This window comes from Corvus hawaiiensis, chromosome 1, assembly GCF_020740725.1.
Source record: "Corvus hawaiiensis isolate bCorHaw1 chromosome 1, bCorHaw1.pri.cur, whole genome shotgun sequence".
Classification (NCBI taxonomy): domain Eukaryota; kingdom Metazoa; phylum Chordata; class Aves; order Passeriformes; family Corvidae; genus Corvus; species Corvus hawaiiensis.
Window position 1 is genome coordinate 70,006,983 of NC_063213.1, and position 27,377 is coordinate 70,034,359.

Sequence of the window (27,377 nt, forward strand, 5' to 3'; positions counted from 1 at the left end):
GATGGAGCCTCAGGACCCCACTTTGAACTCCCAAAATTCAGGATTGCCTCTGTGCACTGACTCAAACCAAAGCAGTTGACCTTAGTAGAAACCTTTCCATAAACTGTGTGGATTTGGGATCAAGTCCAATGGGAAGCCCTCATGGCAGGAGGAGTCTCTCAGGAAGCGGGAGAGAGGCAAGGGGCCATCTGGGTGGAGGAGAACGGCCCCAGCCACCTGCTAATGTGCTTCTGGGGACATGACCCATGGAGTAGGAAGGCTTCTTCCACAAGGAGATGCTGCCAAGCCACTAAACCCTTTTCTGTGCTGAGAGATTTCCCTGGGTACAGTTACTCCCTAATATCCCAATACTTCTTGTTCTGTGTTTTTCCTGACTTGGCTGAAGATCTTGGATGAGTTTGTGGTGGTTGCCCTCCCCCTTGCAGCTCAATGCTTGCCTGCACTGCAACTGCAGTGGCTGCAGTGATACCTCCTCTGAAGGACTTAGGTCAGCTCACCACATCTACTGTGCCCACTTCTGTCCACCACAGGAGCTGGATCCATCCTGCATTACAGCCTCTGCAATCCTGTGTGTTGGGCGAAGAGTGCCAGCCCGAGTAACTGACTTGCACCCAGCGCTCTACAAACCACATGCTGGAAATGGTGTGATAAACCTTTCTCTAAGTTGTGGATTTCCAGAACACAGTTAATTTATTGCCCCTTATCTTGAATAGATGATAATAAGAAGTTAATAAAAATTACTCTTTGTCATCATGTCCATCCATCAAAGATACAAGAGTTTTGTATATTTTTGATGAAAGGCTAATAATTAAACCTATTTCTAAGAGCCATAATTTTTATTCTTTAATCCCAAAAATTAAACCTGCAAGATTTTTTAATGTATGTGTTCCATACATGCTCATAAAACTTCTGAAAAAGTTTTGTCCATAAAGATGGTCTTCTAAAATATGCCTCCTGTTTCTTAAAGTATCAATGTTGAAAGCCCAGAAAAAAATCTCTTCTTGTGGGCGCTTTTGTTGTGTGCTGTGGCAAAGCATGGCTGGATCTCATTTGCCTTGTGTTGTCCATTCAGTGACATCAGCTGAGACTGGTGCAAATATAGGCCAGAATGTTATCTGATGTAAAGCACAATAGTGAATTTTTAACCCATCAGATCCTTTCCTTTTTCTGCCTGCTTTTTTTTTTTCCCCAAAAAAAGTTCAGAGGAGGCACAAATAAAGCACACATACTTGTGGAAGTTTTGTGCTTTGCTAGATCATCTAGTGCACTTCCAGTTCCCCTGCAGGTCATGCAAACATAAACAGACCTTAAAGAGGAAAGAGAGAGAAAAGAAGAAACAGAAGCTTAAGCTAGGCTTTGTTTTGCTCAGTAACTCACTTCCACATGTGAGAAGTGAACAATATTTTCTTCTATAGCCTTAAACCCCAAAGCAAAGCTACGTAGCAGAAAGAAATAACATGTTTGCAAACACCAAGCAGCATCTGAAATGAGAGGCAGTACAAACCATCTTCTCTGTGGAGAACAAAAACACTTTGGATCAGTAGGGAAGGGCACCCCGAATCCAAAATCTGCTAAAGCACAGAAGGACTGAAGAGCATTTCATGCCCTTGATGGTAGAGGATCAGCTGTTTGCAATGATAAAAGTGCACAGTCTGTCCAAATTCTGTGCTGCCTTCACTGACAATGGTTCTTGCTCTAATGACTGTGAACAGTCCTTGTGACCACTGCAGGTAACAGGACTCAGCCTTCTCATGCCTGTAGGAGCGCACCTCGCCGCTACCTGCTAGGCCAAGAAACAGGAATGCAAATGGAAATAGGCAGAGTTTAGGATAATTAATTCAGTGAGATAATTTTAATGGTGATTTTTTTGGGGTGGTGGTAGTTGTGTGGGATCTTTTTTTTTTCTTCATGATTTGGCATTTCTCTGCTGCAGAGCAGCAGAGCATATCTGGGATGTGACGCTCTGTGGTAAGTGCTCCATCCAGCTGCAATATAAACAGAGCTTTTCACGGCACATTCTAAAGCTGTAACATTAAGGAGAATAATGGACGATGCCTTTTGATATCTTTGTGTAAACGAAGAATTTTATTACAGTGAATTACCATGTTAATTTATGAAAAGTAAACAAAACCAAGTGCAAAACTGATTCAATGTATAACCTAACTTTCCTGGTGCCTAATGAGGTGACAGTGATGGAATCAAAACAAATATCTTTATGTTTCATAAATGTAGGGAAAAATACTTCTGTGTTTAATCACCGCCTGGAGTCACTGACAATGCTGGCACACCAACACCACAGGTTTTAAAGTAACTAAAAGTCACTTTATCTAGTGGCTGAGGATACAGGCAAACTCACTGTGGACCACCATGGGTTGTAAGATAACAAGGATGCAGGGAAATGGCAGATAAGGTTCAGAAGCAGTTGGAACATTCTACACATAAGTAATACACTTTGCCCCTGTCATTGTTCCCCCATTCATCTATAAACTATTGCAGAAGTAAAACTGCATAACGCTTCATACAGAGCACCTCTCTCAGGCCAGAACTTTCCTTTGACTTCCAAGGTTTTTTTTTTTGAAGAAGGCATTGAAACCTGGGCCCATGGAAGACAAAGTGCTACCACTACCCCTAACACATTATCCATCTCGAGTTGGCAAGTTTCTTCCTGTGATGGTATTAACTAGGTGCAGGTCCCCTGATGGGCCATTTCTCCAGAAAAGTGTGATCATGGGAAAAGATACAGCCCAGGCTGAACCTTCAATAGGAACATTGTCCAGACCTGTCTGGGGCAATTGGTATGGATTTTTAGCTCTTTACATGTATGCTCTCAGATGCCCAAGAGGTGTATACATATTTGCTGTCTGCAGACATTTGGGATTGAAGTGTCCACAAGGACAGAATCAACAGGTTATGGTGTGTTGATATATTCCCTGCCTGAGGATGAGACTCCACAACAGCTGCACACTGAAGAGTGTTTCTGTGCACAGATAGGAATTGACAAACTTGGTTCTTCAGAACCGTTTCCATTCCAGTTACATAAACTGCCATGCAATGCAATAGAAAAATCAATACCCTACCAATAGTGAACAACATCTGGCTAAATTTATCGTGGGTCCAAGAGATGTGACATAAAATTAGCTTAATTCTTATGTCTGTGGATTGGACCTTTATGCTCTTAAAAACCATCGGAGAGTAGCCATTTGTGTCCCCTATACCTTATGAGCTTTTCCTGGGAAAAAAGACAGAAGGCACAGCCTCCTAGCAACACTCTTTCCCCCTCTCTTGTTTCACATCAGAAATATTTGCAGTGAAAGTAACTTTTTTAATATGGAAACTTAACAGAGAATTTGGGGATCCCTGGCAGAGCTCAGCATGGCAATTTCAATTGCTCTCTACACAGCCAAAGATTAATATCGTACCAAAAGCTGTCAGGCTGGCAGCAATGACAAAAATAGAGCTGGGAAAGAGTCCACTTGTCACTGTCCATACATTTCTTAATCTGATCACGGGAATCCATGGTGTTGGCAAGATGCTAACAAACAGTCAGGGCCTTGGACTCAGCCTCTTCTTGAGCTGCCAAGACATAATCACTCTAACATCCTGGACAGCCTAAGCCTGCCTTCTTTTTAATAAGCTCCTATATAGGGAACCATTTATAGATAAAATAAAGGAAAATTATTGTGCTCACTTTATATTCCTGAGAAGGAAATAGAAGCAAAGTAAATTAAGTCCGATTTGCATGGACTTTTGAACATGCACAGTTTTGGATATAAGCTATGGAGCAGACATAGAATGTTGTAGCCTTTATAGTCAATATTTTATTAAATTTTTCCTTGTAAATTTTGCTGTGTCTTTATTGCATTCATTCAATAATGGGAGAACTTTCCTGTAGCTAATTCTGTGCCTTGAAATTTCCCTTCTTGTTAACCTGTGACTGCAGTCTAATGCAAAGAGTGTCTGCCATGCAATACAATAAGGGTAGATTCAGGTACCAAGGTGACTGTATTTTTTATTAAAATACCATTTTATATGCTCAGTTTCAAACTGATGACTGCATCCGCAACACCTAATTGCCACCAGTATCTACAAATACTTTGTATTTAATGAAAATATCAAGCTACATTTCTTATTTCAGTTGAAGCAGTAGGTTGTATTATGCAGTGTAAAATCCCATTTTATGAAATTTCATAGAAATACAGATGTAACTTTGCACTCTCCATTCTTTTTTAAACTTTATACTCTCCATATTGCAAGGCTTTAATAATTTTTTCATGGTAAGTTTCAAAATATTCCTGTTGCATCAGGGAACTAAGCAGTTCCATTGTGGCTAATTTAACACCTGCAAATTGCCATGGCTACCAACAAAAAAACTTTCTAGCTTTATAAGGTAAGTATCTATTTCATATTTTAAATCAGTAGTAGATTTGGATCCACTAGTTGCATCTTATATTAAAAATTCTATTAACTTTATTTGTCAGCACACCATCAGGGAGCGTACAACTTCTCACACTTTTTAAGGCCAGGAAGTAAACATCTTCATCAGCCAAGGCTGAACTTCCTCATACTCTGCTACATAGATCCTCACCTAATAATGGCTGAATTGGAATTTTTTTAAAGATCCAAGATGCTTTTGCTGCTTACAAGAGCGAGCAAGAAAAAAAGTTGAGCTATTTGAAGATTTTATTTGAAGACCTGGTTAAAACAGAGATCTGTGTCATCTTTAGTTCTGTCTGTCACTCCACAGCTGCATCAGACATGAGTTTTGGTAAGACCCAGCAAGGATCTGGAGGTCGTCTTATGTGCAGCCACATCCTCTATCCCTCAGCTATCCTGTTAATGCAGCTTTGGACTTTGAGGCAAAGAGCCTTGTCTGCATCAGGTATGAAATGGCCTGGTGTTCCCAGCCATGTCATCCATGCCTAATGGAAGGCATGACGCATGGACTTTAGTGTGCCTTATAAAGCAAAATCAATTCACAGCAATACAAACCAAAGATTATAATTCTTCAAAACTCACAGGACAGGCAGATGCCATAAAACTAGGATTTTTAGTGCCCAAAGATATCCTTCATATATCTGCAATGTGAGTATGACGTTGCATAAGTGATACCTGGCGTAAGAGCCTACCCACTTTACAGAGACAAAGCTGGAACCCAGCAGCTGGAATACCTGCAGAGGTGAACCCAAAGGGTCTCAGTTTCATCCTTATTCCATATGAATTACACCTCAAGAAGACAATGAAGCTCCATAATTTGCAGGGAGAGAGAGCCTGCCTCCATCTCTTAAGCAAAGATTTAAAAAACAGTAAGGGTACAGCTGCCAATAAAAAAGCTCCATAATTCAGTGATTTAGTTCTGGGCCAAATTCTGGATTATGTTTATGTGACATGACTGGTTGAGTTCGTTACTGCAGAGGCACTTGGTATGAAGAGAAGTGTCGAGAGGGCACGAAGAATGACTGAAAAGGCAAAACAAACTGTGTCAAACTCTCTAACCTCTGCTTTGTGCTTTGGCTGCTTCTCTTGGACAATCTTACATCTCTGTGGGTATGTGTACAGAGTCCTCCTTTCAAAGGCTGCAAACATTTTGCAAATGGCCCACTAGGAGAAGGCTGTAACATAGCCAGATATATTCACTTCACCCTTCTGATTTAGTGGGAATTGGTCAGAAAGGTCTCATGAAAAATATACAACACTTTCAGACTGAAAACAAGAAAAAGGAAAAGAGCTTGGAATACATTGAAAGGAGAAATGAGAATACAACTGCACTGATCTCTTTGATAATGAATCCAGTAGGAATGTTACTTATCTTTGTATGTGTGACAAGATTGTGGGATTTCCTTTGTAGCAAGTCCCTTCAAAAATAGGAGATTGCGACATAAACTGGTGCTGCTGATTCAGATGAGGAAGGCTGCCTTACATGTACTGGATGTATCTTGGCAATCCTGAATGGAAATATAAAAAAAAAAGGAATGGTGAGATGCTTTTTGCAGGACACATAAATGCAAGTCTACCATTCCACTGGGTTTGGTTTAGTTCTACAGATTTTCTCTATTAAAATCAAACCCAAACAAAAGACCTAATTCTTCTTTCATTTATACACACATCATGTAAGTCATATGGCAAATCCACTGAAACTAGTGTTTGTGAGACTGAAACCAAGTGTTATACACACAAAAGATGTGCTTAGGTCCTGTATACCAAGGCAGGACTGGATCTGGACATATTTGTATAATATCAACTCTACATAACACCCATTCATTCCTGCCTCAGAAAAAAAGCCCTGGCCCCTCAAAAAAAGATAATAAAATCCTTTCTTTAGGATTGCACAGAATTCATCCCTAGAACAAACCTTGGTATTAAGGTGTATTAGTCATCTTACTTTGTTCTATATTTCCTCTCTCTTTTTATTTCTTCTTCCTCTCTATAACTATTTCTCTGCCTTCTCCTTTTCCAGGCACCAAGTGTCCGTCTGCTTCAATGAACTTGCATTGATTTCAACTTCTCACAAATCAGTTTCTTTTGAAGAATTTACACTGACAGAGTTTCTTTTGTGGTCTTATAAAAAGCCAAACCAAACACCTGTTGAAAATCTGAAAAGCTTTGGGTATGGAAAGTCAAAAAGGTTAGGTGTGCTGAAAGGCAATAAATACGTCTTTCTGCTCTACTTTTTCCAAGAAAACCTGAGAGAAGGTGTAGATATATTTTATGCAATAGGGATTCTTAAAAGTGGCCATGTAGTTGCATTGCTACCTTTTCTGTGACAGTTTGGAGACACGCGTTTCTTTTAAACATTAAATATATAGAAATATATAGAAACCTTTTAGTTTTAAGTATTAAAAAAATAACAAAACCAAAGGAACAAAGATGCCATCAGGACGACAAAAAGCTGCACAAGGATTCTGAGTCGCCTTTCATGCAGGGGGAGCCTGAGATCTAAAACGGCCGAAGCTGATGGAGCGGGGAAGTGGAAGCAGATGCCCAGAGCAGCTGCAGGGATGCAGGGGAGGGCAGGAGGGGCGGGGGCAGCCCGGCGGCCACCAGGGGTCAGCCGAGACCTCCCCAAAACGCCGCCGCGGCGCTCGGTGCCCGGAGCAGCCGTGACAAACCATCCCCAGACCGGGGGATGTGGTACCCTGTTCTGGCAGGGATTTCTCGGGCTGCTGCCGGCACGGAGCGCACTGACGCATCCTTTTATTTCCATGTGCATTTATGACGCAATTCCACTCGCAACTGTTGCACTCGCAATATCCACTCTCAAGGGTTTCAGTTTGTGCTGATACAGCACGGCAAGGTTTATTTTTTTACTTTGGTTTTTTCATACTCCCAAGAGAGATGTATTTCGGGCTGCAACTTCGGGGTTCAGTGAGAAGCAAAGCAATCCCAGCGGCCAGCAAACTGATTGTGGGAAATGTGTCTCTATGTCCCATAACTTAGCCAGAAGTTATGGATATAGCAGGTCAAAAACATTTTCCAGAAATTATGGATATAGTCATACCAGGTGCCAAATTTGTGCTTTTAAAAAAATTCAGTTCATATATAGCTCACTTTGTTTCAGATCAAATGCTTCACTGAGCTAAAACTAAAAAAGAAACACAGCTAGCCAAACAGCCCAAGATCACAACGCTACAATAACAACCCAGGACACACACACAATAGAAAAGCAAAGCTTCTGCAGCAGCAAGGAAACAGACTTCAGTCTCAAGCTTCCAGGGGGGTTAAAACAACAGTGAGTTAAACGTGCAACTTTGCATAATAGGAAAATATCTCAGTCTTATATTCCATGAGTCAGGAGTTGCAGAATCAGAGCACAAGAACTGTGTGCTGTAACTGAACCTGCATTACAAACCCCGTGTTTGTCTGCGTGTGCAGACCAGGTTTTGCCAATGCCAATTCAAGGAGAGGACCTGAAATTGGGAAGAATGCTTATGCACACATACTAGAACCTAGGAAACTCTCTGAGACAGAAATATATAAAGCAGCATGTATTTAAACACTTTCCTGAATGAGGGCCAGTGTCTGTGGTAATGATTAGAGGACTTTAATGATCAAGCTATTTTAATTAATATTCAGATGGTTTTATTTTTCATGGAAAGAAAATATAAGCTTACAAATATCCCCCAACATAAACTTTTTTTCCTTACATAAATAATTGGGTTTTTGAAGAATGATTTCTTTCCTAACAATTTTTTATCAGAACAAAAAATAAAATAATACTAACAGCGCCTCTGATAATCAAGCAAATTGAAAAAATAAATCAAATGCAACAAAAAAATAATATTATTTTCTTATTTTCTGACTGACTCTAGAATTGCGTGCGCTTGGAAAAAACAATTCACTTGCACATTTTGACCACAATTTAGAACACTTATATATTCCCTCCTGCTGGGATAGAAACTGTTCTTATTATTAAATACAATGTAAATATAATAACACACTTTTAGTATAATGAACTTCTCCACATTCAGCCTTTTTTCCTGCTCTCAGTTATAATGACTACTTACTCTGAATAAAACATTGCTTGCTATACAGCTTGTTTGTACAGGATAAAGTAACATCATTTTTATCTAAAACACAATTATAGCTTTATTCTTTCTCAACTAGAAAACCAGTCATATAATTGTTTTAAAACTGTTTATTTCAGTGTTGGAGACAACAAAAGATGACCTCAGCTTACAAAGCTCTGTCTCTGTAAGTGCTCATAAAATGATGTAATTCAGAAACATTTCTGCCTGTTCCTCAGGAGGGGTGGTTGGGATCTAAATTAGAGTCACACCATGCTATATCCAGAATTTCTCAACAGAAGATCGGGAAAGAATCACAGCCATTATTCTATCAAGGTAGCAATGGCCAACGTAAAGGCAGGATTAGATGGACCAGGCATTGACCTGCCAAGACTGGACATAAATTCAAAGCTTATGACACTAAGTAGATTAAAGAGTGAGGCAACACTACATGTGAAAGTTACAGTGAACTGAATGTAATATTTGCAAATTCAGATTTCTTCCAAAAGCCATTCCCCATTTGACACACATGTATGTGTAGATGTTTATGTGCTACACATCTGTAGAAGTAAAGGCAGTGAATTTCTGCGGTATTTTCCTATAACAAACTGAGCCAGCTCAATGGGGTTGTACCGATTAATACCGGCATGTGGGTTCACTCAAATACGTTCCAAATCAGACACTGCCTTTTTCCATCAAAGGCAAGGGACATGACCAGAATACTTTTAGAAGGATGTGTTTCATGGGAAGTTTCAAAACTTTATTGGGAAACATTGTTTGCATAAGAAATGGCTCAGAATTGAGGAACTTTTCAAATAAAATAAAGCAGACTTTAGGAGTTTTGGAGGACTTAAGACAGAGGAGAAACTTGTGTCAGAGCAAGATTTCAACAAGGCTGCTGTGCACAGGATTTGTAACAGGGTTCAGAGGCAGCTGAATGGTTGAAGAAGGAAGTTTGTTTTTCTTGTTTTAACCGCTTGGGCACAGCAGCACTGCTGGGGTAGAGCCCGTCCTATCTGCTGCCTGCGATGTGCCTCTCTTCCCAAACACGGTGCAAAACACGTCAGTCGTTACTGGCAAAAATTATGACTTTTTTCTTCTACTGGAGAATTCTGTTGGCTCTTCTCCACACTGCTCTGCTTCCAACTCCCTTACACCTTCCCCTGCAGACCTCAGCTCTCTTAACCCTTCCTTCAGCACCCAGAAGTGCCTCTGGTCCTTGTACTAATCCCCTCTCATTATAGCTCATTGCAAACAAGAGGTGGTGAGGAAAGAGGAATTGGAAACACACCTCTGAAGCTTTCAAAGATAAAAAATCCAGTAGAGGTCTGAAGTGGAAAATTTCAGCCAATTCTACTTCCTTTTTTGCTCAACACAACAGCTCAACTGACCCAAAGCTTTTAGGAAGCGTGAGAAGTGCACAGTTCAACGACAGCAATGCCTGCACACACAAATATAAATATACATACATACTGGTGTGTGTGGATCTTTTCAAAAAAGCTGCTGCCACCCTTCCTTTGCTGCTGTCAGTGCTTCTAGCTGTGTTCCCAGACAAGCCCTGTTTCAGACTGACCTCTGCTTCCCAGCATCCCAACAAAGACTACCCAGGTGGCTACCCAGGGCTGGGGTAAGGAGTTGTGCCTCTCTCCAGACAATGTGGATGTTAGGAAAGGAAGCTGGCACTAGTGTTTAGAGACACCATTGGTAGGGCTGAGGCAGAGGTCCCTAACAAAGAGGATACGCCAGCCTGTACCTGGTGACTGCTGGAACGTGTCCTACATTACAATTGGTGCCCAAGAATCCCAGCAAAGGATCTATACTTCTACAGCCAGAAAACGACCAAGAGCTAAACTACAAGGATCCAAGGCATACAGCATCCATGTGAACATAGTTATTCAGACAGACAGCAAAGCCACGCTGCTACTGGAGCATGAAGCAACTCCAAGGGACTTAACAGCTGTCAGTGCAACAAGTTGGGAGGTTCTGCCAGGCAGCCAGATGCTGTTGGGGAAATGTATCCAGTACAGCTCAACATCTGCCACTGAAATGTAGGAAAGCACTGTAATATGGTGGACAAAATGCTTTTGGGGCTGTACCCCACCCTTTTTTCCAATTAATTGGGAAAAATTCTTGTAAAGGTGGGCTGCTGTAAAGGACAAGTCTTGTAACACAATTGAAGAGGAACTTAAGCATGTTATTTATATATTTACAAAAACATATGTCTCTTATTAGGGCTTTTTATTATAAGACCATTGTTTGAGAGCTGGGAAATATATACTGAAATTAAACCACACAATATTAATATTATATTTATAGTATGATAGATATGTGGGAGGGAGGGAGTTTTCCTATAGGTGGTAACTCTGTGTCTGAACCTGCTCCCAGTTACATCCAGGCAAAACTCTCATTAACATTAATGAGAGGTGAATCTGACCTGGTGAGAGTCAGCTGGACTTCCTCTGAACTCAGCAGGTCCTGAGTAAAGTCCAAAGGATGATTCGGCTCATGGAAGCTCATTCAAACCCACTTTTCCTGAATATAATAATAAATCACTTTCTCTCCTAGGTCAGCTTCAAGGAAATTTGTATCCTCTCATGCTTATTTGTGCCTGGATGAAACCAGAGATACCCTGTTGGTACATTAGGAGTAGAGTTTGCTACATTTCTTTTTTCCAGTTTCTGTTTTATTCATTAAGGACACTAGCATCCATAAGTGCCAGTACTTTTTTGCTGTTTTCTGGGAAAGGTCTGATTTTTGAAAGCATCCTGCATTTGCTGCTCCTATTGAATTTTCTTGCAATGAGTGCTCAGCAGCTCTAAAGGTCTCTCGGGCTCACAGAGAGACACAGTACATAGAAAACAACAACCTGATTCAAAAAAGCCCACAACCCCATCTAAAATCTTAATATTTTTTCCCTGTTCACCCAATGCTTCAGAACATGCTGAAGTGCTTTGCTGGGAATTGGATGTGTCTAGTGCCAAGTACTTCTCACAGTGCTTTGGTGGTGGATGCTGAAGCTGAGCTCCCAGAAGGCAGAGCCCACGTCTCCAAGGGGGGCATGGCACCACACCTCATGTCCCAGCCTCAGTCCCTGAATGATCTTGCAAAGACCACTGGAACCATATGAACCCAGACAAACTAAAACAATACCAAAATGCCCTCTTCTCCTCTGATTTGCACTTTGAATGGCTCTCTGCAGCACTGCTAAACAGATGAGCAGCATTATTAACAGCAACAGGAGAGAACTACGCTGTGCCAGCATTTCCAACTCTTTCTTACATGGGGGGCACTATGGCACAGCCTGCGACAGTTCCTTATCAACAACTGACAGGCAGAGATTTACTGTGGAGAGGGGAAGGGGCAGAAGGAAAGAGCCTCTGCCCTGTTCAGGTGGAGTCAGCCAGAGCAAAGTTCACTCCATACAACACAGTTGTCTGCCCAGCGCCTGTTAAAATGGGAAACCTGAGCTTGCAAGTGCCACTGTGGGGAATTCTGCAGCACAAGAACAGGACAGCAAGCTGTCTGCCCTGCAACAATTTGATTTTGTATTAACTTAAACAAACTAGGGGCCTATGTATAAGTAAATAAATAAACAAATAGAGACTGTGTGAGAAAAAAATGTCAATTTGTATTAATTCAAATTGCCTGGGTTATTATCATTTGAGAGCTGAAATTAAAACAAGCAGAACCCTAAGAATAATTTTAGAGGGTTAGACCTTAAACAGGAAATAGGTAAGTAGCACTGAATAAGTTATTTGGCACAAATATTTAGACAGCGGCTCACAAACCATGGGCAGGTAGAAATTCTTGCTGGTGGAAGACCTGTCAAGCTCAAAATTTTGTGTTATAGCTCCTTAACTGTTAGGTTTTTTAGAAGCTCCATGTGTTCTAAGAGGTATTCTGGGATAAAATACTGGTGTTTCATGAAGAGATATCTTAAATGCTATGGTTAGGCTAGAGACTACCATATAGGATGCATATTTCACCTGCACAGCCCTGGACACAGTAAAGACCTTCAATGGATCCTCCTTTGTAACTGCAACTAGAGAGGCAAACACTCTAATCAAAATTATAAGTAATAATTTAAAAACTAATCATAGTTTCCATTCATTATTTCAACATTTTTCTCAAGCTGGCACATTGGAAATTTCTGCCTCATGTCTTATTTTAGCTAGCAACATGTCTTACATGCCCATTCTTCTAGATTACATTTACATATTTATGATTACATTTCCAGGCTCTCCAAAATTGGTGCTCTGACTCATAAGTTTCGAGGAAAGCTTGAGTAGCAAGAAAAAGAATTTTAAAATAGTCTCCTTCAGAAATGTTCAAACACCTTAGAATGGAAAAAAAAGGGCAGTGAGCTTTCCAAGTTGCACCTCTAGACCTCAATGCATTTCAGCCCCTCAGATGGTTTTCACACAGTGTTTTTCAGGGTTTCAAATTATTAGAATCTGAATTGAGAGCAACTCTAAAGCATGGTGTGTAAAAGGCTCTATAAAGTAGGTTAGCCTATTTTTTTTTAATCCAAAATTGTTTTGGCCTCCATAACCTGTGCTTGGAAAACATTCTGGGCAAGATGGAGTTGGCTGACTCTATAGCCATGTATTGTACAAGCAGGCATCACACAAGCCAGTCATGTATAGCCAGGACTCCTAATAGTCTTCAGCTTTCAAAACACTAACCTCTACTGAAGGAGTGAAAGGAGCTGCCCTGCTTGTGTGGAGGGAACCTAACAAACACACTTTGATACTTTCCAGTTTATGGACATCAAAAAAACCCCACAGCTTAAGAAAAAAAAAAAGCATTGAAACGTTACTCGCAGTGTAGCCCTGATTTTGAGAACCTTATTGATGAGGATGGAAGGTAGTACATGCACTTTTGCTTTGCTTTCTGTGAATGGAGGATGAGCACTGACATCTGATGCTTGTTAAATGCGGGGAATAGCACCCTTGCTCTTCAGGAGTGATGTTTGCATCAGAACTTCATGATATTAAATTCCAGAACATGCTTAATTTTTGACCCATACTCGTTCATGGGAAACTCTGAGCATACACAGCAACGAAGCAGCTGGCCTTGGTGCTCACCTATGCCTTCCATTGACTGGGGATATGTTTGAAGCCAACACAAAGAAATATTGCTTTTGTTCTTGTTTTCAAACACTTCCAAGGGGTCTTGACGCACAACAGTACCATGCAGGCACGAAGATGAATGCATGAGGGCATGAGGTATAATGAACCATATAACTGGGCAATGGCTTCAGGAAAAGTTTTGTTGGTATGAGCAGTAGCCATTATCTTAAAAGTTCTGTTTAACAAACGACAAAAGCAAAGCAATGCAGTTGGTACAGCACTTTTTGTTTTGAAGTATGCCAGAATATTCCCCAAAATAAGCAGCCTTTAGACTGCTGACAGACAACTCAGAGTATGACAGCCAGTTCTCACCAAAGGCAGAAAGGTTAGACCTGTTACAGAATACAGCTACTGCCTTAAGATCAGTCCACCAGAAGCCATCTCTGTTGACCTAATTATTCTGCCTCCACTGAAACTGTTGGAAGTCTCTGATAGACTTCAGAGTCACCAGAATAAAGCTAAACATAGTTTTACTTCTGAAAATCACATCCATTGTGACCACATTTCACAAAAAGGATTTTGCTCTTTATGCCAAGACATCTGCACAGAGCTTAGGGAATCCAATACTGGGCAAGCTGAAACATATTTATTTTATTTACATTAAATCTACTACATAACATCTGGGCTTAATGTAGAAGTACATCATAGCAGACAAAAGCATTGCAATCAGAAAACAGCCCCTAATCTACCCTAGCACCTTCCTTACACATAAATAAATTTGCCATTTACAAAAAGGCCAGGTCAGAGAAATGAGTGTAAATGTCCTAGGCTGGGTTTGTCAAGCTGAAACTTTTCAAACCTTTGAAAATTTGTGGCCAGAAGGCAACACCATGATCAGCCACAGTGCTTTCCTGAAAAACAGCAACCCTAGGATTTTACTCCACAATTTTTGTAGGAAATGTAATAACTTGTGGTAGAAAAAGAGAGTTTAAGAGTTTGCAGTGAGTAATTGCACTGTTATAAAAATATTTATATTTATCTTGAAATGAAGCTACAAAGCAAAGAATTTCTGCATTAAAGGTTGGAAAGAGCCTTAACACTCCCTCTTCTTTTTTCAACTGGCCACCTTTAGGATACTTGGTATTGACCCATTCAAAAAGTTAATCAACAAAGAACACACCTGCTGTGCCAGAGGTTTTTGAAACATGTACAAACTCTTTCCTACCTGATTTTTTTTAATGTTCATATTTAAAGGAAAAAAAATCCAAAATGAGAAATAGTTTGCCATTTCACTTCTCATTTCAAAATTCTTGTCTCCATAAGAGAAATTCATTTTCCTGCACATTTTCTTTGGCAGAAAAATAAAATATTTCTTATTCATATTCCACAGATGTTAAACTGTGATTGCTAGTATTGTTCATTGTAGAATTACAGACTGCTTTTAATGCTTAATGTGATTTAGCAGTCTTGACCTAAGCATGCTCCTGTCTGTGAAATACGTTAGCATTGAACTGATTTAGTGTAAAAAGATCTAGTGTTGTGCTTTTTTGAACTGATTTGTCTGAGCTTTTTGTTTGTGTGTTTCTTTTTGAAACAATAATTAATAGAAATAGCAATAACAAAACCAAAAAAATCCAAACAGAAACCCCACCTGAACAACTAAAAGTAATCAAAACAACTGAAATTTACACACTGATTCATGTCAGGAGGTTTACCTCAGAGATAACGAGCTTCTCATTATTTCAAATAGATTTCAAGACTGAATTGTGTAGAATTGGAATCTTTGGTGGTATGACCCAGACTTTCACTTACTTTTATTCCCTTATAAATTTCTACAGTTGATTAAAGTATATTTCAGGCTTCCCAAACATTTCCATCAAAGTTTCTTTGTGTTCATGAAATGTTCTTTATGAGAATGCCAAACCTCAAAGTATATCCTGAATCGCTGGTTCGGGCAGCTTTTAACATTTCTTTGGGCTCAGGTCTATGAAGTCCCCAGCATTTATCTGCAGCTCACTCAAAGGCCTCATTAACCAGATGTTGTGGGCACCAAAAGATTGAGCAGTCAAACCTATATTTCTGGTACAGCAGTGGAATGGGAGGCACAGTTTAAACCCCAAATGGTGAAAACTTGTTTCAGGAAGTTACAGGGCTATTTTGGGCAAAAGGACAAGAAAATACTGTAACACCAGCCTATTTTACAAAGTCCCATTAGATCATGAAAACTTTTTGGCTCCTAAGAACAAACCCTCAGAAAAGAATCTCAATTACCTTCAGATGCACATGAGTAACTCATTGGTTCCAATAAGGACCAAGCCTGTGCATGCGCTTTTTGGATATTTATGGACATACTACCAGGTGAAGATGCCAGCAGATTTACATGCTGGATGCAGTTCTGCTTTTTGGTAGAAGGTGAAGAAGAGCACCTCTCATTGTGGAAACAGCAACTATTCCATGAGCACAGGAACAGCTTTTCTCAAGGTGCATTCTGGCTAACAGGAGGAAACCTCAGATCCGCAACACTCCTAGTTTTCTATAAGACAATGTGCATTCATTGCAACCTTTAAATCAATGGCAGAACAGCTTTGCTTTGCCTGAATGATGAACAAAGATTGTTATTTCTAAATTACATGCTAAGAAAATGAAATTGCTATATGCTTTCCTGAGGTTTCAATATATTTCTGAACTGAGATTTTACACTGGAAATGCCAGAAAAAAATTAAAGAGAGAAAAATTTTAAAATATTTTGAATATTTTCTCATTCTACCACAAGAGAAATTAAGTTTGACTCTTTGTTATTTAAATATTTGAAAAATATTAACTAAATATTTAATATTGAATAAAGTTTTACAATAACGTTGTAATAATACTACTGTTGTTTTACTTTAAATCTGGCTAATTTTCCCCCAGATTTCTATGAAGGTCTGCTGGCATGATGCAGAGGGATTTTAGGTCTAAAGAAATCAGAAAAAAAAGGATTAGCAATTGCTACAGTAAAACTATAAAGCAGGAAGAACTTATTTGTGCTGGATTCTAATGCTATGTTAAGCCTACTAAATAAATCAGACCCAGGGAATATTCCTGGCCTGGTGGACAATCTGATTGAATCTGCAGTATTTGGCCTTGGCTCTTTCTACCACCCCACCTTTGTGCTTTGCACTGTGCAATGGTGGCCCTAAGACGTAGATCCTATTTTAGTGGGGTTTTTCATCCAGTATGCCTGAAATAATGTGCAGGCCCACCAAAATGGTACTTCAGTCTTGTGAGTCTGATGCATGTGTTTCATGAGGACACAGAGATGCTGGAGGGTGCAGAGTCTGCTGAACCTCAAAGGTCTGTCCTGGCAAGAGGCATTTAGATTTGCTTCAGGCTTATCTGTATTCCCTATTGAAACTGATTTCTGCTCCCTGCTTTCCCAGTGCCAGGAGTAGGTATTGCCTTAGAGAGCACCATACAGCATAGGTCAAAACAACCAGGGAACATACTCAAAGTTAGGCAGCACGGATGCTCAGCAGGCATTGCGCAAACACTCCCTGGACAAATTTTATTTAGCAACAGAAACCAAGCCCAAATATTTAAAGGAGCTTTACCATGCCCACAAGAACTGTGGGTTGTGATAAAGGCCAAAATACCATTTATGGAAGCCCACTTGGCTTTTTCAGCAATCTTGTTAGAGTTACAGCCCAGCTCTAAGGAACACACAACCCGCTGTGTGTGAAGGAGACCCTGTGCTCTGGGGTGAGGAGAAGGAAAGGGGCCACCCAGCCAGGACACCTTCCTGGCATTGTCCTGCCCTCCTCCAACACAGCTTCTGCCACAACTTCTCCACCTCTAAATTCAGGTGATCATCCTGTCTAAAGGGATTGGAGCAGGGGTTGGGACTGTTTCATGATGTAAAGATTAACATAAAAAAGAAGGTGCTAGTAGTTTTGAACATTAAAATGGTATTTGCTGTCAGTGATAAAACTAAAATGGATCGTAATTTGCTTTCTACAAGTGCTGTAATTAGGATTCTATTTGCTTTTGTGTTCATGTATGGAACAACATTTTATCTTTTGAGGAAGGGGCGAGAAGGTGCATTTTCCATTTTTATATGCATATATCTGTATCTATCTTGTAACATTTACACTTTTTTTCTTTATAGAATACCAGGTGAGCCAGTAGTGCCTCACCTAAAAAGGCATTCTTTGCTTTTTTGTTAGACTTCTTTAGTGTGAAAATGCCTGCATAGCCATCAATTAGTGTTTAAACGTTAGGAGAAAGGTTTGAAAGCTCAGATAGGAAGATACCAACATAAGAAAATGATCCAGGGCCATCCTCAGGGCTGATTCTAACTCTGTGACTTAAAGCATATCACATTGACTCACAGTTTTGAAAGGTATTTAAACTCATAGCTCCAATCAAAAGCAGTAACTTCAAAATAAATTGTTAAAATAGGAAAAAGTTAGGACTTTCACTCAGCTAAACTTAGATCTCAAATCCAGATATGAGTTCTAAAATGTCTTGATTTCTTTTCCATATTAACTGAGGTTAGTATGAGTTATGCTACTGTAAACAAAGGAAGAATTTCACAAAAAAATTCTGTATGTTGTGGTTACATACACAGTTATTCCCTAAAATTAGGGGTAATTCCTCACAATAAATAACACCCTAAAGTAATAGAAAGGCAGAAGCTTCTTAAAATAAGTCCGAGGTGAATTGTATGGAGTACTGTTAAAGTATAATGGTAGGAGTCCTTTGTTCCATTCATAATATATCTTTTCAGCTTAAAAATGAATAATGAAAGAACTATTATATTGAAAAACTGTAACGCTTACAGCAGATGTGATACATTTTCACTGTGGTCAGAAAATGGTCTGCAGATAAATTGTCTGAAAGCACCTTTGGCTGCTATTATATCTTTTTTTTTTTGGTTTGAAATATCTTTTATTCCAATAATTTATAAATAAGTTTGTCCTGTCAGGTTTTGGGGTTTTTTTTTTCCGAGAAGTCTGAGGTGTGCTTCAGCAGTTTTATCCCCTTAAACTGAAGGGAGCTGAAAAGAGGTACAAAAAAATTTTCTCCTGAAAATGGATTAGGTAGCACCTTCTGCCTACTTTTCTTCTTGTCAGTCTCTCTGAAGTGGTTTGACCTTCGAATTTTCTGGGACTCCAAATGTTGAACTCCCTGAGCTCCTTCCTTGGAAGCACTAAGGTCTATGGAGGCACCATAAATGTTGCAAAATACACCTTCTGGGAGCTTCCACCACAATGCAGTTAGGGGGATTCAGACACCACTTCTGATGGTCGAGTGGGAGGAAAGAGGACCTGAAGACTTGTGAAGTCAGAACAAGCTGCTGCAGGCAAAGCTGTTCCCTCTTTCTACCTCAATGATCTGTAATTTCTCAGAGAAACTTTCCACCACCCCACAAGCTGGAACATGAGCCAGACTGGGCCCTTTGGGCAGTCTCGGTGCCATGTTTGGTAAGGGTTTCTGGGACCCTGAACACTTGGGCTGCCCCTTGATGCACCTCTGGCATATCCTGCCAACCTACGAGAAGGGAGAGGCAGACACACATAGCAACTGATGGGATATGCCTTGCTTTAGCCTGTTTCACGTCCCAGACTATCCCAGCTGATGAGAGCTGTTGAGATGAGCCTCATACATCACCTTCTTCCCAGCTACCTCCCTCCAACAGGTTTATCCATAATGATCAGAGGCTTTCTTCAAAGAAATTGTTGCCAAAGCCCTGTCCAAACATCTCAGCAGATAATGTCTGACTCATAACATATCCAACCCATTACTTTTGCTTTTAAATGGTGTGACCATCTCTAAGAGTACACTAACTGCTGTCTCACAGTTCAGTGGTAAGACAACCTAATAGGGCTTTATTTTCAAAATGTAGTTTTTGTATTTCATTTAAAAGAACCAACACAAAGTCTTCTAGCTGTTCAAACTTCTTGCATTTCATGGCTGTGTTCTCTAATCCTCCTGTTATGAATGATCCAACAGGAGAACTAGACTTAAATTCTTTCTAACTCTTGTTATTTTATATACCTTTAACTTCTCTCCTTTAAAACTTTGAAGACAATCTTCTCACTGTCCCTTGTCCCTTTCCATGTGGAAGATAATGCAGGTCCGAGAACATCTTGGCAGGATCGGGGTTATCCATGTACAAAGTTTGCCAAGAAATATGTAGCAGAACATATTCTGACAATACAGTGAAAAATTTTTGAAACTTTGTTGAGCTGAACCAGAAAAAAACCCCAATCTCCTTTCATTACTGTGTGTCACAGGACAGCTGTTCCAAAATCTTTTGCCCTTTAACATCCTATTTTGTTCTGGGACAACATCCATATTTCATTAACTTCTATTTCTCATTTGCATCATGTGCACATTAAGATACACAGTACATCACAAAATATTTCTTTGTTGACAGGCAGCTTATTTATGGCATTATGATACCGACAGTGTGGCACATTTCATGGCACATATTTTTAGTACTTAGACATAGGTAATATTTAAAACATCTATTTTGCTATTATTGAATCTTCCCACTCCAGAAGATTGAAAATTACCAGAGAATTCACGTTTACAAGTCTGACTTTCTACAGCTACATTTAAAACAACAGTGTTGGTTTCACTTACTTCTGCATAAATTTCTACCTGTTTCCTTGTGTAACTAAAATTCCAATCAAGAGAACCAAACCTTTAATATGAGCGTTCACTAACATTCTTAGTAGCCAAAGCCATTATTTTAGACACTTTAAAAAGTGATATATTCCAGGGAATGGTGAAACATTACATGCAGAAAAACATGCTGGGTTTTAAAGTTCCTTTAATTTCAGGGTTTTACTGAGGTTTCTGGTTCTCTGTGTTACAAAATTTACAATAGTGACAATACTAAACTCTTTTAAAATTTTCTAGTTACATTCAGATGTTTACCAGTTCACAAAAAGTTTCCTCAGAGTGAAATGTAAGCTTTTAAGAAAGTACTTCAAAAGAATAAAACAAATACATTGTGGCTGGCCATCGTTATCCAGATAACAAAGAAATTAATTCATTGTTTTGACAGGTCAGTGAGTAAAAAGTAACCGAATTTTTGGGGAAGATCAAGTACTTAATACAACATGTGATTGGTATTGGCTTTAATTTGTGGGAAACATATAGTGAATCCAAAATAATTTCAAAGTAAATCTATTAGAAAGCTTATGGAGATTGTCAAAAGCGTTTTTTTTTTAAAAAAGACTGCATAGCTACTCTTGCTTCCAAACATCATATGAAATATTTTTCTACTGCAAGCGCACAAAACATTGAAAGCAAAAAATGTTCTTTATGGAATAAAGCACAATAAATTCTGTAAAGACCTAGAGACTGTGCCACTTAGGGAAAAATTGAGTACAGAGGTTGCAGTTTTATTGTTAGTCTGCACAGAACTGTATTTTACTTTAGACAAAGTTCAACTGTGCAGTGAGGGAGAAATAAACAAAAGCAGCCCATTTAATGTGCACTCTAACAGCTTCCACATAAGAGAAGAGGAAAGATTGAGGACTAAAGGAAAGAGCACTTTGTGAGGTGTGTGGCACTTGGGGAGACTGCACTGTTCCTGGGGAGGAGGTGACACCTCTGTCAGCTTCTGCTTCAAAGAGTTGACTAGGACTGGCCTTGCTAAGAGCCCTCAAATGTCCCCTCAGAAACCTCCCTTTGCCCTTCGACCTTTGTGTTTGCCTTCCCCACCCATGGAAGAGGCAGATGTGGTGGTGCCTCTATTTTCTCAGCTCAGAGTTAGGTGGAGGTTCCAGCCATGTCTCTGGGCTGAAATTGCCATTTTTACCTCCTCTTGGGCTTCAAGCTGTTCTGGGTGGACTCAGAATTTAGGAAGACTGGTGGAACGGGGGCTGGTGCCCTGCTACATAACTGGAAGAGCAATGCTGCCATACAGTCGTACCCATGCATGGAACTCCCTGGGCAGAATTGCTACCAACCAGACTAGCCAACCTGTGCTGTAGAGGGAAATTTGAATCATCTTTCCAGGATGTCAGTTTATAGAGGAAATGGGAAATTACTCTGACTTGTGGCAAAATTGAAGCTCTAACTTCAAAAAAATACCAGTCAACCCAAGAAGCACCAAGGAAGCTAACTGCAACAAGCTGGTGCACAAAGCATAAATGCAGCAATTTCAAATAGAAAACACTAACAAATTTGAGTTAGTACAGTTAGAATCACCACCAGCAATCAATATTGATATGTCACAGCTCTTTCCACATGACAGCATTGTGTATTTAGCTAAAACTGTAATTGTTCTCATATGAGGAAACTCAAAGTGAGGATGAATGAGAATATAAAATCTGCAGAATGCTTTCAAGAGATGCCAAACAGATCAATGTCATAAGAAGAGATTGATTTAGACAACAAGATTAGCACCCAGAACTAGGAAGCACTATATCTCATATCCGAATAAAGAAATGGAAGCAAATAACTGGAGAAAGCGACACTTACTGACCAAGTTAACATATACAAGAGAAGGTAATTGATATGAGCAAAATTTGGTATTATGATTCAGTTTACCAGATAAAGAAATGCAGCACAGACCTCATTGTCAAACTAGAACACCTTCTCTTGTTGCTCTTGTTTGGCTTTGCCATCCATGTCACTATTAAGACAAAGTACAGATGAACACAACACAAGTATCACATGATTTGTCATTACACCAGGAGACTCACAGAAATAGTGAGTATAATATGTAGCTCACATGCTTGACAATTTGGTGTACAGGCAAGTACAGACAAAGATTTTGGCCAGGGCTGCAAAAGAGAAGCAAACATATATTTTTGGAAAAGAAATGATCTGCTACAACTGTCACACCCCCTCACCCTAAAGGAAGAATCCTCACAGATCTCAACTCCAGCTTAAGTCTAAATGCATGAATCTTGAAATATTGAAGGGATCTCAAAATACGAAAGGAATTTTATTGTCACAACAGGCAACAACTAAATTTACCTCAATAAACTGCATTTGTTCATCAAAAGTCTGTATTTTAAGAGCTAAATTACAGATTTTCAACTTGATTAGCATTTCCATGTGGATATATGGATCTGAAGGCCGGAAATGCATCAAAGCTAAAAACAGGTGTCTGTACACTTCTGAAAGCAAATAGACATCTTAGGGAACAAAACCTTGGCAAATGTAAGGATGAATCTTAACTTGGCTTAACAACCAAAAGTTATTCAGAAGAGTAGGAGGAAATTTCCAGGATATACATTAAGAATGAATATAGAACATCTGCTAGGAGAGGGATGTACAGAGGAGCAGGGCCAAATACTATTATTCAGCACAAGAAAAATTCATGGGGCTTCATAATAGAAAGGACAGAGAGCAGTCAGTAACAGACTGGACTGTCAGGGGCCATGCTTGTGCCTGTAGCACATCGAAAAAGAAAGCTTCACCCGTGATGTAGGCTCAGATGAACTCTGACTGGACAGGACTCTAGTAATTCAAAACTGCTTGCTGGCATATTTGTTTCCAAATGAAAGGAGAAAGTAAAAGCCCTTTGATAGGGCAGTGGCTGTAATTGTGGTCCTTATGATTTTACTGACCAGCGCTGTGAAGTTCTTCCTCTATGTTAACTCATAGCCAGGAGTAACTCCAGATAACCAACACCTCCAATCACCAAGAACTGCAGCTCTCCCCTTTGTCCAGCCCTTTATTTGTACCTCTTGCCTGTGCTGTTGCCATCTGGACTATCAGATGGACTACCAGACTCCACAGCCAGGAGTAGGTGGTGGAAAAGCTCATCTCCTCTCCCTTCCTCGGAGGGAATGGGAGCCTGTGAATGAGTAATAAACTAAACAACTGTATCTCTCATTAACCACACTGCTGGACAGCAACAGCCCCTCCCATTGTACCAGCTAACACTCATGGTCACTGGTTAATTTTCCAAGCAAAAATGTTTAATGCAATCTGACCATCCCTGAAGCTGTTCTGGCAGGACTTGTATTATGCAGTATAGGAAGGATGAGTATGTTCATTTAAAGCCCCTTTGGAAAAGCAGCTTCAGTTCTACTTCTTCGGAGGGTAACAGAAGGAACAAACTCTCACTGCCTCAGGGAAACGTTCCCAGGCTGTTCTTTATGCACTGGCCACTGCTGCCCAGGGGTGTCCTAAGTTTGTAACTCTTGACCTCAGCTTCATTCTAACTTCACCGTAATATGGTGGTGTGATTACATAAAATATATCCTGGAGTTCCCCAAGGCAACACAAATGACAAACCTGCTCTAGTCTTCCCATTTGGAAGAGTCTGATTGCATTAGATGAAGCAATTTGATATTCCAACTAATTTCTAAAATTATGCCTGGAGACTTTTGTTTGAGTGACTACTCCCTCATTTACCTGAAAATTCAGGACAACCAAAAGAAAATGAGGTCATAAAACATGCAACAGATTTGCTCCTCCCTAAGAGAGAAACTTGCCAGTATGATTGCAAAAGAATAACCTGCCATAATTTGTCTTTCAAGAATCTACACCCTTGTTATGGTCTGAAAAGTAAGACAACCAAGACAAACTTAAGGTGTTTGTCAGTTTGAAAGGGTCTCCCCTCAATACAATCGAGTGAAAGTCTCTCTCTGTGGGTACTTTTCAGATTCCTGCCCATGTTCTTCACATGCTAACTTGGGATTATCACTTGTACACTTATACGTTGAGAGACCAAGTAAATCCCCCTACTATCTTATTTTTACTGGGACTGACCTCCAAACAGAACAGGAAATCTCTTTGTAAGCAAATTCCCATAACCAGTCCCCTTGCTGTTTAGTCTGCATTGGATTAAGCAGTGACTTGCTTGCTTCTTTGATTGGCAACTATAGTACTATAAAAACAAATGTACAGAGCAAATCTCACCAGAAAAGCCTCCCAATCTACAGATCCTTTCAGCTTTATTTGGACTGAAACTTGATGATAGCTCCACTAGACAGGAAACACTCTCCCCTCCTTTCTAATACGGCACTACCAGGAGGACACATTTTCTCACAGACCAAGAAGCAGAGCTGAGAGCAGGAGAGAGAGCAGCAACACCAGAGACCTCCTATAATACATGCCTCAAATTCAAGCTGTTGTAAGACAGCAGAAGCTGACAACACTATTTATTTAACCTGCATTTAATTCTTTGACTGAGAAAAAACATGGTTTACACCATGCTTGAAATTGGGTGAGATACGGAGGAAGCAAAGCAAAAGCATGCCAGGCATTTTAAGCCCATCACATGGCAGAAGCTGGAGGGAGCAGACACTTGAACAGCAAACCATTTTGTTTGTTTTCTCACTGGACATAACACACTGCTTGTTAATGATGCTTTGCAATTCTGTATCACCAGGAAGCTCCTCCTTGTGGCTAGGACTCTGCCTTTGGTGATGTAAGAATTCACAGATATGCAGAAGGGGTTGGTTGTACAGCACTCAACACTAACATAAAATCTTAAGGTAAACACACATGTGACAGAAAAGGAATTAAGTGCATTATCCTGCTGTTCTGTAGCATATCTATCAGGTCATGATATTCATACGAAGTGACCACATACTGAAAAATCAAAGAACTGAAACACTTACTTTTGAGACCAAATAAGAGATGCCACATAGTTGAGCTAGCATTAAACAACGGAGCCACCAGCAGGTGAGAAGTGCAAGCCCTGCCCTTCTTACACTTGTATCATGTCATTTGTCTCTGCTCTCAAACCTCACCAGACATGCCAGCCAACTATCCCAGTTGCTTAGAATCCTAGAACATCCTGAGTTGGAAGGGACTTACAAGGATCATTGAAGTCCAACTCCTGGCCCTGCACAGGATATCCCAAGAATGACACCATGTGCCTGAGAGCATTGCCCAAACGCTTCTTGAACTCTGGCAGGCTTGGTGCTGTGACCACTGCCCTGGGGACCCCATTCCAGTGATCAACCACTCTCTGATCCAAACATAACCTCTGCTACCTATTTGACATTGGGCTATCTGTTGGGAAGTTGTGGATTCACCTCCTGCTGCTACCAGTACAACCATGGTCAAAGAATACACCCAACAACTGGAAACTGTACAGGCAGGTGTATGTGTGTGTGTGTGCACAATTCATCCAAATCTGGATGGCCACAGAAAAAATTTCTTCTGCTCTTTCTTCACCAATATAAAAGATGGATCAGTAACAGGTTTGAAATTATGTAGTCACCCACCTGTGTATAGCAACTTGAATCCAAGGAGTCCTAGCACTGTGAGAAAGGCAAATTGCAGCTGCATGCCTGTGTCATTTGCACTCCACCTGGGAATGTTAAATGCTGGTGCCCAGCGATACCCAACCAGGGTGAGGCCTCCTTCCTAAAAGCCCAACAGGAAGGACACAAATAAAACTTCTGTGAGATTCTCAAGCTTTTTTTAACTGAAGAAGTGGACATGGCCACTTACTGTGAAGCAGCAGGGTGCTAAATCCAGGAAACACCAGGAAAGCCATGGACTCTTCCTTCTTCCTCCCAACCCCAGCTATATTCTGACTTTTTATCTCACTTTCCTTCTGCTGACTCTCTTAGCTGCTCCATTTGGCATTTGCTTTATTGTTGATCTCCAAGATCTCATTTGACGGGGTGAAAAGCAGGAAGGGGTGAATGCCTCCATCACATTCACCTGATTCATTTTACTCTGGAGCACATTTCCACACCTGCTCTCATACAATCCATCTGAAGGCAGTTAAAAAGACACTAGGAGAAGTATCTTGCTGGCAAAAAAGTAGTGGTCTCATGGTGGCCTGCACCTTCCTTTGGTGTAGGGGACCTACATTAGCCACTTCTTGTGAACATCAGCTCCTGTGCAAGATGGCCACAGGCTGATTTTGCAGATCACCCACTGAACTTCTTCCCTGAAAAAGCAAGGAAAAAAGTTAGGCTTCTTAGTTAGTTTTCTGGGATGCCTGAAGAAAGCCTTTGCTGGAGCTGGCACCAGCCCATCCCCACCAGCAGGGCTGCTTACAAGGCTTTCTCCCAGCCAGCTCTGAAGGTGGCTGGATCCCTCACAGGATGACTTAACTCACTAAACCTGCAGAAGGCTACACCTGCCAAGGGTGTGAGGGGGAATCTTGCTGGCATTTTAGGAAGTTGAATTGCCTCAGCAGAGGCCAGTGATGCCAGAACTGCCACAAGAGAGGGCAGGGCTCGTGACTGTGGGGTGAGGGAGAAGGGCCTCCCCCTTCTTGGCATCAGGGATGGGTGGTTTGGCCATCCGGAAGCACAGCCTGAGACTCCTGCCAAATGCCTGGATCACCAGGCTGGAGGCAGAAAGCTGCAGTGCTCCCAGGCCCTCCCTGCTGAAACTGGCACTGTGCCTGGCACCCCAGGGTGTTAACTGGGACAGGGAAACAGAACTGCTGGCTGGACAGCAGGGCACAGGGACACTTGCCAGCTGGGCAGAGCTCCAGGGACGTCCCTCATGCAGCCAAGAGAGGCAGGTCTACACCCTGCAAAAGAGCATCAGCCTTATCTGGGGAAACCCTCATGATGCCCTAGACTAGGTAACAATCCTTGCCTTTAGCTTGGAGCACAGCAATAAGGAGGGGTGTCCCCTCTCTGGCAGAGAAAGGACCTAATGTTGGGTGTCCTGTCACTGTGGAGAGCTTAGACTGAGGTCAAAACACTGTTTCCAGCAGCTGCACCGCTTTTTGGGGTTGTGGGCTATTTGGGGGGGGCTTTTTTGATGTCAAGGGACAATTGGAGCTTCTCAAAGGACATTTGTCAGAGCTCTCATTGGTGGATGCCGTCAGGGGTTAAACATGAGCTGAATATCTACTTACTTAGCTCAG

General features: G+C 40.7%; 1 protein-coding gene across 1 annotated transcript in view; it reads right to left on the minus strand.

Annotated features, from left to right (window-relative positions):
• Positions 1–26,441, minus strand: part of EXOC2 (exocyst complex component 2) — a 184,116-nt gene extending 157,675 nt beyond the window's left edge. The window contains exons 1-3 of the mRNA XM_048310287.1: positions 25,994–26,441; positions 25,765–25,906; positions 1,230–5,942 (exon numbers count right to left, since the gene is read on the minus strand). The gene's annotated coding sequence lies outside the window, so the exon portion shown is untranslated. The remainder of the gene's footprint in view (positions 1–1,229; positions 5,943–25,764; positions 25,907–25,993) is intronic.
• Between the last annotated feature and the right edge of the window lie 936 nt (positions 26,442–27,377).